The sequence below is a fragment of the Engystomops pustulosus genome, chromosome 4 (genome assembly GCF_040894005.1).
Source record: "Engystomops pustulosus chromosome 4, aEngPut4.maternal, whole genome shotgun sequence".
Taxonomy (NCBI): domain Eukaryota; kingdom Metazoa; phylum Chordata; class Amphibia; order Anura; family Leptodactylidae; genus Engystomops; species Engystomops pustulosus.
The window spans coordinates 66,733,497-66,753,022 of record NC_092414.1 but is presented as its reverse complement, the minus strand read 5'-3'; the positions used below and the strand labels follow the sequence as shown (position 1 = coordinate 66,753,022).

Genomic DNA, 19,526 nt, shown 5'->3' with positions numbered 1-19,526 from the left:
TACAGTATTCTAATCCCCCCATTCCCCTAATAATCCTGGTTGCTCTCCTCTGCACCCGTTCCAGTTCTACAATGTCCTTTTTATACACTGGTGCCCAAAACTGTACACAATATTCCATGTGTGGTCGGACCAGGGATTTCTAAAAGGGCGAAACTATGTCCTTATCATGAGAATCTATTCCTCTCTCTAGATCCCATAATTTTATTAGCTTTAGCAGCAGCCGTCTGGCTCTGACCACTAAAATAAAGTTTACCATCCACCAATATCCCCCAGTCTTTTTCAGCTCCGATATTACCAAGTAATTGACTGCTTAGAACATAATTATACTTTATGTTTCTATGGCCCAAGTGCATAACTTTACATTTATCTACATTAAACCTAATCAACCATTTCTCCGCCCATTCCTCACGCTAAAGATACAAAAGGCACACGTTGCGGACCAAAGTCTACTTAAAAAACATCAGCAAACGCAGTGAAAAATTTTAAAAAACGACGAAAGTCTCAAAGATGAGACAGTTAAACAGGTACAAATAAAGATACATGTCCCCCAATGTGTAGGTTAGAGACTGATCACCTCTGTGAGCCATATGGTGTCTATAAATGGTAATGTAGCTGGTTAATGTCTGCCTGAGAAGGAATGCTGTTTATTGTTGACCAATTACATGCAATGTTTATAGCTTATAATTGTATCTGTTACAAAGGTGTTGGTTGGATAAGCCCTGAGCTGAACACTCCCAAGGGACGTTTATAAAACCCTTGGGGTGAACAGTTCTGGGGCTTCTCTCCTGAGCTTCCTGAGAAGCACATGTCTCTGTGGATGTAATCCAGATACAAGTCCAGTGTGGATACCAGAACTGCTGCTGCAGGTATCTACCTTCAAAAGCCCCCTTCAAACCTAAGGGCACTGGGAGGTAAATGGGGTAAAAAGCAAGAGGAATATGAACACTTGATTTCTAAAAAAAAGGGAGTTCTAAAATGGGTTGTGTCTAGAGATGAGCGAGCACTAAAATGCTCGGGTACTCGTTATTCGAGACAAACTTTTCCCGATGCTCGAGTGCTCGTCTCGAATAACGAGCCCCATTGAAGTCAATGGCAGACTCGAGCATTTTTCAAGGGGACCAAGGCTCTGCACAGGGAAGCTTGGCCAAACACCTGGGAACCTCAGAAAAGGATGGAAACACCACGGAAATGGACAGGAAACAGCAGGGGCAGCATGCATGGATGCCTCTGAGGCTGCTTAATCGCACCATTATGCCAAAATTATGGGCAACAGCATGGCCATGACAGAGTGACCGAATGAGGCTAGATAGCATCTAAAACATGCAATAATTGACCCTGACACTATAGGGGACGGCATGCAGAGGCAGCGGCAGCAGCGGCAGGCTAGAGAGTGTCATGGCGACATACCCTAAATGGACTCAGGCTTCACCAAAGGAGGTGAGCAAGAAGCGCTGAAATGATTTCCTATGTGAACAAAAGGTTGACGGTATATTTAGTCGATAACACAGCATGGTGGCGACATAGTGACCAAGTTCCATAACGTATCTGGTGAAACACCCGAAAAATTAGCCTGACACAGCTCTTTTGATAAGGGGACGACATGTGGAGGCAGCCATGGAGACGACATCCATGATTAAGAGCGACAGTATGGGGCATTCATATTGCGCTGCTATGATTGCAACTTCAGGTCTCCAGCATGGCGGCGACAGATGGGCCGAGTTCCACTATGTATCTGGTGAAACACCTGAAAACACCTGAAAATTCTGCCTGACACAGCTCGTTTGATAAGGGGATGATGTGCTGCATATCCTCTCGTGCTCCAGCGTCTGGGGTATAGAGAGTTGAAATGAGACATTGGTGGACGCTGTGGAGGATCGTGGAGGCAAAATGGACAGGAAACAGCAGGGGCAGCATGCATGGATGCCTCTGAGGCTGCCTAATCTTGGGATGAAGCTGGCGGTCCACTGCCAGGCGAGCTTTCGCCTGTCCAAGCCCCTGTCTCTCGGCTCCTCCCCACCCAAAATGGGTCTGGGGGCCAGAAGCGTTTACTTTGAAAAAATTATAATTTTCAAAGCAGGCCGGGTCGTTTGAATATTTCACCTAGGAATAATGGAATAGCATAGTGGTTCTATTTTTAATTGTTTTTACGGAAATGGTTCCATGATTAAGAGCGACAGTATGGGGCATCCATATTGCGCTGCTATGATTGCAACTTCAGGTCTCCAGCATGGCGGCGACAGATGGGCCGAGTTCCACTATGTATCTGCTAAAAATTCTGCCTGACACAGCTCGTTTGATAAGGGGACGATGTATGGAGGCAGTGAACTAGTAGTAGATTAAAGGTGCTGCAGTTAAAACTAGGTTAGTTGGATCTTGGGATGGAGCTGGCGCTCCGCTGTCAGGCGAGCTTTCGCCTATCCAAGCCCCTGTCTCTAGGCTACTCCCCAAACAGCACTTCTAAGAACCTTTTGTATAAGATCAAGTGTAGTAGCGTTCTTATAAGTTTGGGTTATGGCGGGTGAGGGGAATGTAAACAGATGCGCAAGAAGCGCTGAAATAATATCGGTAAATGATAAAAGTTTGCCAGTATATTTTGTGGATTACACAGCAGGGTGGCGACAAAGTTAACAAGTTTGATGTGGAAGCCATGAAAACAACCCAAAATTCTGCCTGACACAGCTCGTTTGATAAAGGGACCATGTATGGAGGCAGTGAACTAGTAGTAGATTAAAGGTGCTGCAGTTAAAACTAGGTTAGTTGGATCTTGGGATGGAGCTGGCGCTCCACTGCCAGGCGAGCTTTCGCCAATCCAAGCCCCTGTCTCTAGGCTACTCCCCAAACAGCACTTCTAAGAACCTTTTGTATAAGATCAAGTGTAGTAGCGTTCTTATAAGTTTGGGTTATGGCGGGTGAGGGGAATGTAAACAGATGCGCAAGAAGCGCTGAAATAATATCGGTAAATGATAAAAGTTTGCCAGTATATTTTGTGGATTACACAGCAGGGTGGCGACAAAGTTAACAAGTTTGATGTGGAAGCCATGAAAACAACCCAAAATTCTGCCTGACACAGTTCGTTTGATAAGGAGACCATGTATGGAGGCAGCTATATGGACGACTTTTGGAGGCAGCTATGGCGATGATGTGTGGAGGTAGCAATGCAGACAACGTGTGGAGCCAGCTAAAAAGACGACATGTGGAGGCTGCTATGGAGACAATTTAATTTGGATAGTGCCTGTATGTGGCTGTCCAAAAAAGTTTTCAAACCAGAGAAGCAGGTAGGTGATCCTCCAGAAAAATTAAATAGATTGAGTGCCTGTATGTGGCACTCCCAAAAATTGCTTAAAACAGAGGACCGGGTAGCTGGCCCTCCAGAAAAATTTAATACATAGAGTACTATAGCTAGAGCCAGTTGGCCCTGGCAAAAAATAGCCAGTTTCCTCTGCTTTAGTGTACAAAGAGGAGGAGAATGAGGACAATGAGGAGGAGGAGTGCATACATTATTCAGGTTGAGCTTCTTTCACCTGGTGGAGAATGAAAATCCGGAGAAATCCAGGCTTTATTCATCTTGATAAGCATCAGCCTGTCAGCGCTGTCAGTCGACAGGCGTGTACGCTTATCGGTGATGATGCCACCAGCTGCACTGAAAACCCGCTCGGACAACACGCTAGCGGCAGGGCAGGCAAGAACCTCCAAGGCGTACAGCGCCAGTTCGTGCCACATGTCCAGCTTTGAAACCCAGTAGTTGTAGGGAGCTGTGTGATCATTTAGGATGATGGTATGGTCAGCTACGTACTCCCTCACCATCTTTCTGTAAAGATCAGCCCTACTCTGCCGAGACTGGGGACAGGTGATAGTGTCTTGCTGGGGTGACATAAAACTGGCAAAGGCCTTGTAAAGCGTACCCCTGCCAGTGCTGGACAAGCTGCCTGCTCGCCTACTCTCCCTCGCTACTTGTCCCGCACAAGTACGCCCTCTGCCGCGAGCGCTGTCAGAAGGGAAATACTGTTTCAGCTTGTGCACCAGGGCCTGCTGGTATTCATGCATTCTCACACTCCTTTCCTCTCCAGGGATGAGAGTGGAAAGATTTTGCTTGTACCGTGGGTCTAGGAGAGTGAATACCCAGTAATCGGTGCTGGAATAAATTCTTTGAACGCGAGGGTCATGGGATAGGCAGCCTAGCATGAAATCTGCCATATGCGCCAGAGTCCCAACGCGCAAGAATTCACTCCCCTCACTGGCCTGACTGCCCATTTCCTCCTCCTCCAACTCCTCTTCTTCTGCCCATACACGCTGAACAGTGAAGGACTGAACAATGGTCCTCTCTTCTGTCTCGCCAACATTCTCCTCCTCTTCCTCTTCCTCCTCATCCTCCTCCACCTCCTCCGATATGCGCTGAGAAACAGACCTAAGGGTGCTTTGGCTATCAACAAGGGAATCTTCTTCCCCCATCTCTTGTGACGAGCGCAAAGCTTCCGACTTCATGCTGATCAGAGAGTTTTTCAACAGGCCAAGCAGCGGGATGGTGAGGCTGATGATGGCGGCATCGCCACTGACCATCTGTGTTGACTCCTCAAAGTTACTCAGCACCTGACAGATATCAGGCATCCACGTCCACTCCTCATTGTAGACTTGAGGAAGCTGACTGACCTGACTACCAGTTCTGGTGGAAGTTGACATCTGGCAGTCTACAATCGCTCTGCGCTGCTGGTAAACTCTGGATAACATGGTTAATGTTGAATTCCACCTCGTGGGCATGTCGCACAACAGTCAGTGAGCGGGCAGTTGGAGGCGTCGCTGCGCTGCCCTGAGAGTGGCAGCATCTGTGCTGGACTTCCTGAAATGCGCACAGATGCGGCGCACCTTCGTGAGCAAATCAGACAGATTGGGGTATGTCTTGAGAAAATGCTGAAATATGAGATTTAACACATGGGCCAGGCATGGCACATGTGTCAGTCTGCCGAGTTGCAGAGCCGCCACCAGGTTACGGCCGTTGTCACACACAACCATGCCTGGCTTCAGGTTCAGCGGTGCCAGCCACAGATCAGTCTGCGCCGTGATGCCCTGTAATAGCTCTTGGGTGGTGTGCCTTTTATCGCCTAGGCTCAGCAGTTTGAGCACCGCCTGCTGTCGCTTAGCGACGGCACTGCTGCTGTGCCTAGAGCTACCGACTGATGGCGCCATGCCCACGGATGGTAATTCGGAGGAGGAGGTGGAGGAGGGGTGGGAGGAGGAGGAGGCATAGTAGGCCGTTGAGACCTGGACCGAGGTAGGCCCCGCAATCCTCGGCGTCGGCAGTATATGACCAGCCCCAGGGTCAGACTCAGTCCCAGCCTCCACCAAGTTAACCCAATGTGCCGTCAGCGATATATAGTGGCCCTGCCCGGCAGCACTCGTCTATGTGTCCGTGGTCAGGTGGACCTTGTCAGAAACGGCGTTGGTCAGGGCACGGATGATGTTCTCTGAAGATTTTCGCACGGGAGGTGTTTGGGCCGGGGTCCTGGGCAGGGGGCTGACTAGCAGATGACACAGGGGAAGGAGCAGTGGTGTGCCCGGCCGGAGGTGAACAGGCTTGGTGCCATTGAGTGGGGTGTTTAGCATTCATATGCCTGCGCATACTGGTGGTAGTTAAGCTAGTACTGCTGATCCTGGTTTGGCACAGGTTGCACACCACAGTCCGTCGGTCATCCGGTGTTTCTTTAAAGAACCTCCAGACTTCTGAAAATCTAGCCCTCGCCACGGGAGCTTGAGTACGGGAAACATTTGGCGCTGATGCACCAGCTCTGGCCCTGCCTCTCCGTCTGGCCCCACCACTGCCTCTTCCAACCTGTTCTGCTATAGGACTCGCCTCCGTCTCAGAAGCACTGTGTTCACCCGGCCTATCAACCCAGCTTGGGTCTGTCACCTCATCATCCTCCGATCCCTCAGTCTGCTCCCCCCTCTCACTTCCTGCCCTGACAACAACTTCACCACTGTCTGACAACCGTGTCTCCTCATCGTCCGACACCTCTTTACACACTTCTTCCACTACGTCAATAATGTCATCATCACCCACAGACTGCGACCGGTGGAAAACCTGGGCATCGGAAAATAGCTCAGCAGCAACCGGACAAGTGGTTTGTGACTGTGGGAAGGGTCCAGAAAACAGTTCCTCAGAGTATGCTGGTTCAAATGCCAAATTTTGCTGGGAGGGGCCAGACTGGGGGGAAGGAGGCTGAGGTGGAGGAGCTGGAGGAGTGCTGATTTCGGTGACATGGGTGGACTGCGTGGAATACTGACTGGTGGACAAATGGCTAGAAGCATTGTCCGCAATCCATGACAACACCTCTTCGCACTGTTCTGGCCTCAACAGTGCTCTCCCACGAGTCCCAGTAACTTGAGACATGATGAACCTAGGGAGTGTAGCTCTGCGGCGTTCCCCTGCTCCCTCATCAGCAGGTGGTGTCTCACCCCGCCCAGGACCACGGCCTCTGACCCCTGCAGTAGTTGGACGCCCATGTCCACGCCCTCGTCCTCTACCCCTAGCCCTCGGGTTAAACATTTTCCAAATGAAAGTGTAAATTTAAAAAATTTTTTTTGTGTTTATTTTTTTTTTTTTTTTTAAACAAAACGATGCTATCCTATTGCTATGGCTAGTTTCTAACTGACACTGACAGCACACAACTGGATTTTGTGCTGTGCCTGATGACTTTGAGTTATAAAAAGAAATAAACGTTAAAAAAATATAAATCAGCAGACTGTGCCTAATTCAAATCAAACCCCTAATAAATTGTCCCACTTCGGTGTTTGAGGTGGATATGCGTGTCACTAAGAGCTAAACACAACGGTCGCAAGTCTCCCAGCAAATTCCTCACAATATGGTACTAGCTGCACTACTAATGCCAGCAAGCCCAGCCACAAGCAAACCAAAAAAAGTAAAATATAACGCTATTGTAGGCCTAAGTAAGCCGTTGGGGTTCTCCTATGGCTATTTTGTAGCCTACACTGAAAGCACACTGCTTTGCAAGATTACTTTGAGCTATAAAAAGAAATAAAGGTAAAAAAAAATTAATCAGCAGACTCTGCCTAATTCAAATCAAACCCCTAATAAATTGTCCCACTTCGGTGTTTAAGGTGGATATGTGTGTCACTAAGAGCTAAACACAACGGTAGCAAGTCTCCCTGCAAATTACTCACAATATGGTACTAGCTGCACTACTAATGGCAGCAAGCCCAGCCACAGGCAAACAAAAAAAAAGTTAAATAAAACGTTATTGTAGCCCTAAGAAGGGCTGTTGGGTTCTTGTTGAATCACTCCTGCCTAACACTATTCTAATAGAACATCCTAACGCTTTCCCTGACCAGCAGCAGCTCTCTCCCTAGCGGCATCCAGACAGAGAATGATCCGAGCAGCGCGGGCAGGGGCTAGTCTATTCCAGGGTCTCCTGATCTGGCCAGCCAACCACTGCTATCGACGTGTAAGGGTACCACGTCATGCTGGGTGGAGTGCAGAGTCTCCTGGCTTGTGATTGGCTCTGTTTCTGGCCGCCAAAAATCACAACGGCGGGAGATGCCATTTTCTCGAGCGGACGAAGTATTCGTCCGAGCAACGAGCAGTTTCGAGTACGCTAATGCTCGAACGAGCATCAAGCGAGTATGTTCGCTCATCTCTAGTTGTGTCACATGTCTATGGATATACAGTATCCCAAGAATGGTGGACATCGAGAATGAGTGGTTGCCTTGGTGACAGAATAGTTGCCAAAGAGATGGAGTGGTCGTCATGGAGATGCAGTGTTTGCTATGGAAATGGAAAGGTTGGCATGGGGACAAAATGATCATCAAGGAGACAGAGTCAAAGCTATGGAGACTGAGTGGTTGCCTTGGATATAGAACAGCTGATGTGGTTGCCATGGAAACTAAGTGGTCATAATAGAGACATAATAGCCGTCATAAAAAAATGGTTGCTATGGAAACAAAATTGACATCAAGGAGACACCATAGTCGTCATGGAGAAGGTGTGTTTGTAATGGAGACAGAGTGGTTGCTATTGAGAAGGAATGTTTGTCATAAAGAAAGAATGGTCGTCATGGACACGGGGGTCGCTATAAAGTCCTAATGCTTGCTATGAAGATGGAATGGCTGTCTTTGAAATCAAATGGTTGCCATGGAAATGAGGTGGTTACTATGGAGGCGCAGTGGTTAAAATGAAAACAGAATAGTTGAAATGGAGGTGGAATGGTTGCCATGGAAAAGGAAGTGTTCTCATGGAGACAGAGGATTACTATGGAGATGGAATGGTGGTTGTCACAGAAATGGAATGGTTGTCATGGAGAAAAAAATTGTTGTCATGGAGACATCAAATATATTCCTCACACCACAACTGACCACACTGTGCCCCCACATATATCATATGTACCCCTCACACCACAACTGACCCCATGTGCCCCCACATATATCATATATACCCCTCACACCACAACTGACCCCATGTGCCCCCACATATATCATATATACCCCTCACACCACAACTGTACACACTGTGCCCCACATATATCATATATACCCCTCACACCACCACTGACCACACTGTACCCCCACATATATCATATATACCCCTCACACCACCACTAACCACACTTTGTCCCACATATATCAAATGTACCCCTCACACCACCACTGACCACACTGTACCCCCACATATATCATATATACCCCTCACACCACCACTAACCACACTTTGTCCCACATATATCAAATGTACCCCTCACACCACCACTGACCACACTTTGTCCCACATATATCATATATACTCCTCCCACCACAACTGACCACACTGTACCCCCACATATATCATATATACCCCTCACACCACAACTGACCACACTGTACCCCCACATATATACCCTTCACACCACCACTGACCACACTGTGCCCCCACATATATCATATACAACCCTCACATTACCACTGACCACACTGTGTCCCACATATATCATATATACCCATCACACCCCCACTGACCACACTGTACCCCCACATATATCAAATGTACCACCACTGACCACACTGTGTCCCACATATATCATATATATCCCTCACACCACAACTGACCACACTGTGCTCCCCATATATCATACAAACTCCTCAAACCGCAGCAGACCACATTGTGGTCCGACTTATTCGTCCGGACCGACTTATTCGGACTAAGCACGGAATTTAACTTTCAAATTGTGTTGCACACCCTAGCCCTAACATGCACCACCAAAATGATGGTGAACTCTGTTGGACGGGGAAGCGACACATTCATGATTTCGGCCCGGTAGCACGATCATAGTGAATCGCTGCACGGTGCATTAGTCAGACAATGCACTTTCTGTGAACTCCGGTGACTGGGTAAGTAAATGTGTCCCATTGAATCCAAATAATACTTTTCTTGAAAGTATCATATTAGCAGGGGCGTTTGGTCCGGGGCACAGGCCCCAATGCATATGTATCACACTTTCAGTAATGCCCGCTCCTGTACATAACCCCTATTGGTTGTGCCAATATCAACTTTACTGAGGGTCTATACAGCTACATAAACCCCAGGAGAAATCCCTACTTGTTCCCTCCACTGACAGCAGATGACGTGTCCTCTATCTTCTCCATTAGGCATCACCACATCTTATGTTTCTCATTTCCCCCATATCTTGGTTCCCTGACAGTGTTATGCTGGTGCTACCTCAATCACTCTCCAGAAATACTGTAAGGCTGCGGTCACATGTTTGCCTTGGATTTAAACAATACAAGACACCAAGTGCCTGTTACCGATCACATTAGTTTCTCTGAAAACTCATGTGAGTTAAAACCGAGGCCTGTCCTAGCGCCACATGTGAACGCACCCCGAGAAATGTGCCCCACACAGTTACCCACAGTAATGTGCCCCACACAGGGACTCCAGTAATGTGCCCACACAGTTACCCCCAGTTATGTGCCCCACACAGTTACCCCCAATTATGTGCCCCACACAGTTACCACCAGTTAAGTGCCCCACAAAGTTACCCCGGTAAAGTGCCCCACACAATTACCCCCAGTAATGTGCCCCACACAATTAACCCCAAGTAATGCACCCCACGCAGTTACCCCCAGTAATGTGCCCCACGCAGTTACCCCCAGTAATGTGCCTCACATAGTTACCACCAGTAAAGTGCCCCACAGTTAGGGTACATTCAAACGCGGTATGCCCGTCGTGCAGGCATACCGCTGTGTGCTGGAGTGGAGGAGGAAGTGGCCCCTCCTCCCTCCATAGGAAACAGTTGCTCGCAGCCGCACACTCGCCAAAATATAGAGCATGCGCCGGGCCGCCATTGCCGTCTATGCAATAAATGCACTTTGATAAATATCACAGGAGCAAGAACAGCTCCAAGCTTTCTCCCTGTAAACAGTGAGGGGACTCAAAGAAGAAAAGCAAGAAAGATATGGAAACCATTCACCTGGATGACAGCTCCTAAGGGTCAGGAGGGGGAAAGACTCCCAGTATAGAAGTGCAGCCCCTGCACATGGAGTGTGAACAAAGCCCTAGAGAGGAACTTCAGTCTATTCTGCAACCACTACAGCAGAAGGAGGAGGCATCACCCGACAGTAAAGAGCAGGAGAAACAAACACCTTCCGACTACAGCAGTAACCCAAAGGAGGAGTAATCATCACCCTACACCAGCACTAACCAGAAGACACGGCCGGCAGCACAATACACGAGCAGGAGGAGAAGGAGTCATTGATCGCCACCTATCGGCAATAGTATTGACATCAGCACAAGCGCATGCTAGAAATGTGGTGCGGACTCCTCCCGTGCGCAAGCTACGCGGGTCACGTGATCTTGCGCACAGAATTGCTTTCATACTGCCAAGTTACAGAACATTCAGATCTGCCCTAACTGCCGAGGACGCCGCCATGGAAGAATCGCAGAGGGTGATCCAGCGACTGCTGCAGAACGCTACAGCCTACGGGATGGACCTGTCATCTGCCCTGGACCCCCTGGAGTGTCCCAGCTACTCAGGCAAGTATCCAATGGACAGGGGTATACCAAGCCCCTGCCCATACATGTAATATATCATGTAATAAGTGTCAGGACCAGATCCATCATATTGGTTTGGTGTAAAAATAAAGCAATGCAAAATGCATACAGCGTGTCGCCATGTAGTATAAAATGCATACAGCGTGCCGCATAGTATAAAATGCTTACAGCGTACCGCCATGTAGTATGAAATGCATACAGCGTGCCGCCATGTAGTATAAAATGCATACAGCGTACTGCCATGTAGTATAAAATGCATACAGCGTGCCACCATGTAGTATAAAATGCATACAGCGTACCGCCATGTAGTATAAAATGCATACAGCGCACTGCCATATGGTATAAAATGCATACAGCGTACTGCCATCTAGTATAAAATGCATACAGCGTACTGCCATGTAGTATAAAATGCATACAGCATACTGCCATGTAGTATAAAATGCATACAGCGTGCCGCCATGTAGTATGAAATGCAAACAGCGTACTGCCATATAGTATAAAATGCATACAGCGTACTGCCATGTAGTATAAAATGCATACAGCGTGCCGCATAGTATAAAATGCTTACAGCGTACCGCCATGTAGTATAAAATGCATACAGCGTGCCGCCATGTAGTACAAGCGCATGCTAGAAACGTGGTGCGGACTCCTCCCGTGCGCAAGCTACGCGGGTCACGTGATCTTGCGCACACAATTGCTTTCATACTGCCAAGTTACAGAACGTTCAGATCTGCCCTAACTGCCGAGGACGCCGCCATGGAAGAATCGCAGAGGGTGATCCAGCGACTGCTGCAGAACGCTACAGCCTACGGGATGGACCTGTCATCTGCCCTGGACCCCCTGGAGTGTCCCAGCTACTCAGGCAAATATCCAATGGACAGGGGTATACCAAGCCCCTGCCCATACATGTAATATATCATGTAATAAGTGTCAGGACCAGATCCATCATATTGGTTTGGTGTAAAAATAAAGCAATGCAAAATGCATACAGTGTGCCGCCATGTAGTATAAAATGCATACAGCGTGCCGCATAGTATAAAATGCTTACAGCGTACCGCCATGTAGTATAAAATGCATACAGCGTACTGCCATGTAGTATAAAATGCATACAGCGTACTGCCATCTAGTATAAAATGCATACAGCGTACTGCCATGTAGTATAAAATGCATACAGCGTACTGCCATGTAGTATAAAATGCATACAGCGTACTGCCATGTAGTATAAAATGCATACAGCGTACTGCCATATAGTATAAAATGCATACAGCGTACTGCCATGTAGTATAAAATGCATACAGCATACCACCATGTAGTACAAATGCTGCATATACATACAGCATATATACATATAAACAAACAGTAGATACAGCATATACACACACAAACATATATACACATATACATACACTCACCGGCCACTATATTAGGTACACCTGTCCAACTGTTCATTAACACTTAATTTCTAATCAGCCAAACACATGGCGACAACTCAGTGCATTTAGGCATGTAGACATGGTCAAGACAATCTCCTGCAGTTCAAACCGAGCATCAGTATGGGGGAAGAAAGGTGATTTGAGTGCCTTTGAACGTGGCATGGTTGTTGGTGCCAGAAGGGCTGGTCTGAGTATTTCAGAAACTGCTGATCTACTGGGATTTTCACGCACAACCATCTCTAGGGTTTACAGAGAATGGTCCAAAAAAGAAAAAACATCCAGTGAGCGGCAGTTCTGTGGGCGGAAATGCCTTGTTGATGCCAGAGGTCAGAGGAGAATGGGCAGACTGATTCGAGCTGATAGAAAGGCAACAGTGACTTAAATTGCCACCCGTTACAACCAAGATAGGCAGAAGAGCATCTCTGAACATACAGTACGTCGAACTTTGAGGCAGATGGGCTACAGCAGCAGAAGACCACACCGGGTGCCACTCCTTTCAGCTAAGAACAGAAAACTGAGGCTACAATTTGCACAAGCTCATCGAAATTGGACAGTAGAAGATCGGAAAAACGTTGCTTGGTCTAATGAGTCTCGATTTCTGCTGCGACATTCGGATGGTAGGGTCAGAATTTGGCGTCAACAACATGAAAGCATGGATCCATCCTGCCTTGTATCAATGGTTCAGGCTGGTGGTGGTGGTGTCATGGTGTGGGGAATATTTTCTTGGCACTCTTTGGGCCCCTTGGTACCAATTGAGCATCGTTGCAACGCCACAGCCTACCTGAGTATTGTTGCTGACCATGTCCATCCCTTTATGACCACAATGTACCCAACATCTGATGGCTACTTTCAGCAGGATAATGCGCCATGTCATAAAGCTGGAATCATCTCAGACTGGTTTCTTGAACATGACAATGAGTTCACTGTACTCAAATGGCCTCCACAGTCACCAGATCTCAATCCAATAGAGCATCTTTGGGATGTGGTGGAACGGGAGATTCGCATCATGGATGTGCAGCCGACAAATCTGCGGCAATTGTGTGATGCCATCATGTCAATATGGACCAAAATCTCTGAGGAATGCTTCCAGCACCTTGTTGAATCTGTGCCACAAAGAATTGAGGCAGTTCTGAAGGCAAAAGGGGGTCCAACCCGTTACTAGCATGGTGTACCTAATAAAGTGGCCGGTGAGTGTATATACACACACATACACATATATACACACACAAATATACATATATACATACACACACATATACATATATACATACACACATATTACATATATACACACATATTACATATATACACATATTACACATATACAGTGTCGGACTGGCCTGGAGGGAGGCTGGGGTATTCCCCGGTGGGCCCCTGTCCCAGACACCCAGAGCTGGACTGGCGCTATTGGAGCACCAGCGGCGTGACCCGGACTATTTTGCAGAGGCCCCGGCCTGACGCTCCAATAGCACCAATGATAATTTACTCGGCGCCACCATGGGCCCCCGCTGACACACAGTAGTAAGGCAGGGGCCTCCGTCCATCCGGACAGGAAGCTCCTGCCCGCAATACCATAGTGCTCGATACGGCCGTTTCCGGCTGCACGAGCACTATTATTAGAGCGATGTGGCCGGAAAAACAACCCCCGGCACACATCGCTCTTTGAACTTGGATGCGCGGCCGCGTGATGACGTCATCACGCGGCCACGCACTTCTTCCTGCCCGGCCGCGGCAAGAAGGATGAAGACGAGGGAGCCAGAGGTGAGTACAAGATTTTTTATTTTAACTAACAGCAGTAATAGATGGTGGGGCCCGGGGGCCGAATATATACAATTATTAATTAATTATTATATTATTATAATTAATAATACATTATGGAGGGCAGTATATTCAGTAATTCATTATGGGGGGCAGTTTTATTCATTAATTATGGAGGGCTGTATATTCAGTAATTGTGGGGGGGCATTATATTCAATTATCATGGGGGCAGTATATTCAATAATTCATTATGGGGGGCAGTATATTCAATAATTCATTATGGGGGGCAGTATATTCAGTAATTCATTATAGGGGGCAGTATATTCATTAATTATGGGGGGCTGTATATTCAGTAATTCATTATAGGGGGCAGTATATTCATTAATTATGGGGGGCAGTATATTCAGTAATTCATTATAGGGGGCAGTATATTCATTAATTATGGGGGGCAGTATATTCAGTAATTCATTATAGGGGGCAGTATATTCATTAATTATGGGGGGCAGTATATTCAATTATCATGGGGGCAGTATATTCAATAATTCATTATGGGGGGCAGTATATTCAATAATTATGGGGGCAGTATATTCAATAATTCATTATGGGGGGTACCAGTATATTTATTAATTAATTAAGGCCCAGTATATAAAACGGTTGACAAGGGGGGGGGGATTAAATAATAAATTGAAGGGGGGCCCAGTATATTAAGAGTGTGGTCACATGTATCGCTAACGCTGTGCTTTCCAGCGCAGCGCTAGCATGGGGGGGGGGGGGCGTAGTGTATGATAAGTGTATGATGAGAGGGTAAAATTCATTGGGGGTGGACCCATTATGAGGCCCTACAATGATGGGGCCTATTAACTTGTTATAGAACACATTTTTTAGTAGGGCTAATGTATTAAAATAATTACAAGGGACATTGAATAGATAAATTAATTCATTCAAATAATTCACGAGGGGGGCGAGGACACCACACATCATTTTTAGTGGTATAGTATTGTTTATTCACAGACTTTAACATAGTAATATATTTGGGGGTAAGAATGTAATTTTTTTTATATATGCTGGGGGCACAGAGGGGTTTCTTATGAAGATTCTTTAGAAGTACAGTGTGAGACATTATACTGTAAGTAACAGTGGTATTTTTAGGGGCACAGTGAGGGGGGTCTGCTTCCCAAAGCTGAACCACATCCGGCAAAAAATTCTGCAAAGATTCTGGAGGTGAAGGAGAAGACAAGTCACCTGTGAGGTACTATATGCTACTTCTTCCTGTGTCAGATCAGTATTGTAGTCACTGACTAACCTTCTAGTGTAAGACAGCTCTCAGAGTATGCACTGTTATATCTATAGGGTCAGAGAGCTTGTCTATGTGGTGCGGAACGCCATAGTAGGGTTATTGTCATCCGTTCTTCTAAAGGTTTTCAGCATTTCCTTATTGGAAGGGGTAACTCTTATACTATCCCTAACCACAGCCCAGTTACCAGCAGAAAGCCCGGGACACCAGGGGTAACTCTTATACTATCCCTAACCACAGCTCAGCCACCAGCAGAAAGCCCGGGACACCAGGGGTAACTCTTATATTATCCTTAACCACAGCCCAGCCACCAGCAGAAATCCCGGGACACCAGGGGTAACTCTTATATTATCCCTAACCACAGCCCAGCCACCAGCAGAAAGCCCGGGAAACCAGTGGTAACTCTTATACTATCCCTAACCAGTTACCAGCAGAAAGCCCGGGATACCAGGGGTAACTCTTATACTATCCCTAACCACAGCCCAGCCAACAGCAGAAAGCCCGGGACACCAGGGGTAACTCTTATACTATCCCTAACCACAGCCCAGCCACCAGCAGAAAGCCCTGCAAACCAGGGGTAACTCTTATACTATTCCTAACAATAATGCCCTGAGATAACATCACCACTGCAGCCCCTGTACACAAACCAAGAGCCGAGCACTAGCAGAGAGGGAGGGAGAGAGGGATTACATTCTCCTTATTCTCACTGCCCCGGTAGGGCTTAGAAATTCCCTTATCCCAGAATATTTAGTATATGTATATGTAGTAGAAGGTGGGCCCCAAAATCAATTTCACTGGTGGGCCCCAGGCACCCTAGTCCGACCCTGCACATATATATACATATTACACAGCTGAGAGCCTGAAGGGGGCGGAGAGCGGGAAGGCAGCCTGAAGCTTGAGCAGGGGCGGGGGAAGCAGGGAGCCGGGAGCCGAGAGCCTGGAGGGGGGGAGTCATGAGCGGAGCGGGGTTGAGAAGGGAATGGAGGGGGAGCCGGGAGCGGAGGTATGGGCGGGAGCGAAAGTATGCGGAGAGTGGGGAGCGGCAGCACATTGGGAGCATGGTGCCAGACAGAGCACCGGAAAGTGTTGCCGGCCGGCAGGAGTTTGATGCAGGCAGGCAGGGGGGGCGGAAGCTCGGTGCCGGCGGCATCGGGGGATGGGTGCAAAGTGCCGGCAGCGTCGGGGAGCAAGATGGGCTGATGGAGGGCTGCAACGCGGTCCCATCCGGCGTGCGGCCCGGGAGCTCAGTGTCGGCCGATGCCGCCCCCTCGTTGAACAGGAGGCGCACCCCCTGAGGCAAGATGCGCCCCTGCCAATGGATTATCCCCTACAGGCTTCTCGTCTGCTGAGTGTTCCCCGGCTTCCAGCTGTCAGCCCAGTGCACACTGTGCCACTGCCCGGGGAGCTGTTGGACCAGGTAAACCCCATGCAAAGCTCTCATTGCATGATGGGTGTGTTCCCTGAGATCAGCCAGGCTTGGCTGATCATGGATACCAACCTCTACCTCTGGAATTTCCAGAATGGTAACCATCTCACTTGTTTTGATGGACTCGGGGATAATATACTGTGTGTTGGACTAGTAAGACCTAGAGAAGGTCTATTCCAGCCACATATTTCATATGTACTTGTCACTGCTACTCCTCTCAGAGTTGTTTTGTTGTGAGTGAGCATCACAACTACACAGACTGACAACACACCGCAGATCCAGCTGCTGACAGAGCCCTTGTGCTCAGTAGGCGCAGAAGATACCTACACATCTGTGGCTGGCACACACATTGGATGTATATTTCTGTCCGGAAAATATGGCTGCTTGTATGAAGTAGTCTACAAGGCTACAGCCGGCTGGCTTAGCCCAAAATACTGGACACTCAACCAAACAGAAAGCACAGTCTCTTTACTTGTAGCATGCATTTTGTCCAGTGCCGATCCCATAGTACGGATTGCTATTGATAACAGTCGTCATATCTTGTATACCCGCTCTGAATATGGGTTACTGAAGCTTACTTGGGACAAGATGGTAACAGGATGCTCCCAGTGGCATCACTTTCCCAGGACACCATCGCCTCCTCTGCAATGGATATCACCAAGACAGTAGATCTGTCAGTATTCAAGCCCATTGTTCACATTGCTGTCATTGAGGAGTCAGAATCCATCCATACTGACTTGGTTGCCATTACCCAGGCTGCTGTCCACCTCTACTTTACAACAGCCCCACTGCAACAGCCCACAGCTCGGCCCTGCAGATTGGCTTTGATGCACGTTCGGCTGCCTCCTGGATTTACAGCCTCTGCCACAGTGGAAAAGCCCTCAAAAGTCCACAAAATGCTCTATTGCAATGGTGCTTTTCTTATGGCAGCTTCCAAAGATGACACACATGATCTTATATGGTGCATCAACCATTACCCGCTACCATTCCAGACCAATACTACAATCCCGGTCACTGGTCACACCTGTGCTCTTGCTCCTGTAACCAGTTCTGCTGTTGGCACAGAGCAACCTATGATACCATCCAAGAGATTTGTTGCAATCTCCTCTACCGGATGCCACATTTTCTCTCTGGTCACACCAGTGCAGCAGCTTCAAATTCTGCTAAGAAGAACTTACAATGGTGTCGGGGAAGAGGACCTTGAGCACTTCTTCCGACTTTTCAACAAAGATCAAGCTTGTGCAGCTAGTTTACAAATCGCCTGTTCTTTTGCTGCGGTTGGATTCTTGGGGGTTGGAGTATAGGATGATGTGATAGGTGGGTTTACTTTGGAGGGAGGAGTTAATGGGGATTTTAAGGGGTGACAGGAAGGGCCAGCCATCTTTGGTGGCCGAGCAAAATTGTCCCACCCACCCTCCCAATAATATGTTTGTGTATCAGGGTCGCATTATGTGTTCACCGGGGAGGAGGGATACAATTAGTTTCAGATCCTCATTGTAAAGGTGGGCGGGTACTTGGCAACAGTTATACGGTAAGAAGGTAAATTGGTGGTGATGATTTTGGTCATGTTCGGCTTTACTAATAAAAGTTCTTCATAGACTGCTTGAGAGGGTGTACCTCAGCAGTTGGTTTGGTTATATATTTGGTTGGTAGCCACATTCTGCTCTTGCCACTCGCCAGGAGGTTAGCGGCTTGTGGATATGGTAGTTGTGGTTTTGCACGCTGAGCGTGATTTTGAGCGATATTTACAACTATGGTTGGTTGGTTATGAGGCCGGACTTAGGTGTTACTTATCAATTTTAAAAGTGATCCAGCTTTGTTGTCAAGTACTCGACCACTTAATTTAATAATACTGATATGTTTATTGCATAAAATGCATATATAATTTTATGTTTTAATAAAGTTTATGTTTTACAGATTGTTACAAGATTTGAATAAAGCTGTGACCAGCACTTTTCCAACATAACTTTGTCGGTGTTTTATTTAGTTAGTGTATGATAGGTAGGCCTTTTGCTGAATAGCTATCCCCCCCCTTTTTCCCCTCAGCTCAGCCCTGCCCCGGTCATGTCATTGCAGGAGTACCAGAAAGTATGTCACCTGGTTGACTTGTCTCATGTATTTGATCACTACAAGCAAGAACATTTTTATGAGGGCATGATCCAGCTCTGCTTGACTTTTGCTGAGAAAAAGGATCCACATGGACTTGGATTGCACTATATCAAGAATGGGAAACGTAAAAGGGATATGGAAGGCTTACAAGCTGTGATCCGGCTCCGTGAGGTTTAAAGGGCAGCGCAACACTAATTGGCGCTGGCCGGCTGCTTCCCTGCTATTTAGCCTGCCTCTTCCTATGACTCCTGTCGGATGTTTGTGCCCAGTTGGCCTAGAGAAAGCACTCTTATTGAGACTCTTGGGATTTATTCGTTGTGACCTCTGCTTCGTATCCTGACCTTGATTCTCTGCCGCCTGCCTTGACTATCTGCTACATTTCCAACTCCCATCTTATGCCACCGATCCTGACCTACTGTCAGATTTCGACTTTGTCTCTGTCTGCCATTTCTGAACCTCTCCTTGGCCACTACCATG

The 19,526-nt window shown here is 47.6% G+C and overlaps 1 pseudogene; it reads left to right on the top strand.

Annotated features, from left to right (window-relative positions):
* Positions 1 to 16,829: 16,829 nt before the first annotated feature.
* LOC140128452 (nuclear pore complex protein Nup155 pseudogene) lies at positions 16,830 to 19,226 on the top strand (annotated as a pseudogene).
* Positions 19,227 to 19,526: the final 300 nt, after the last annotated feature.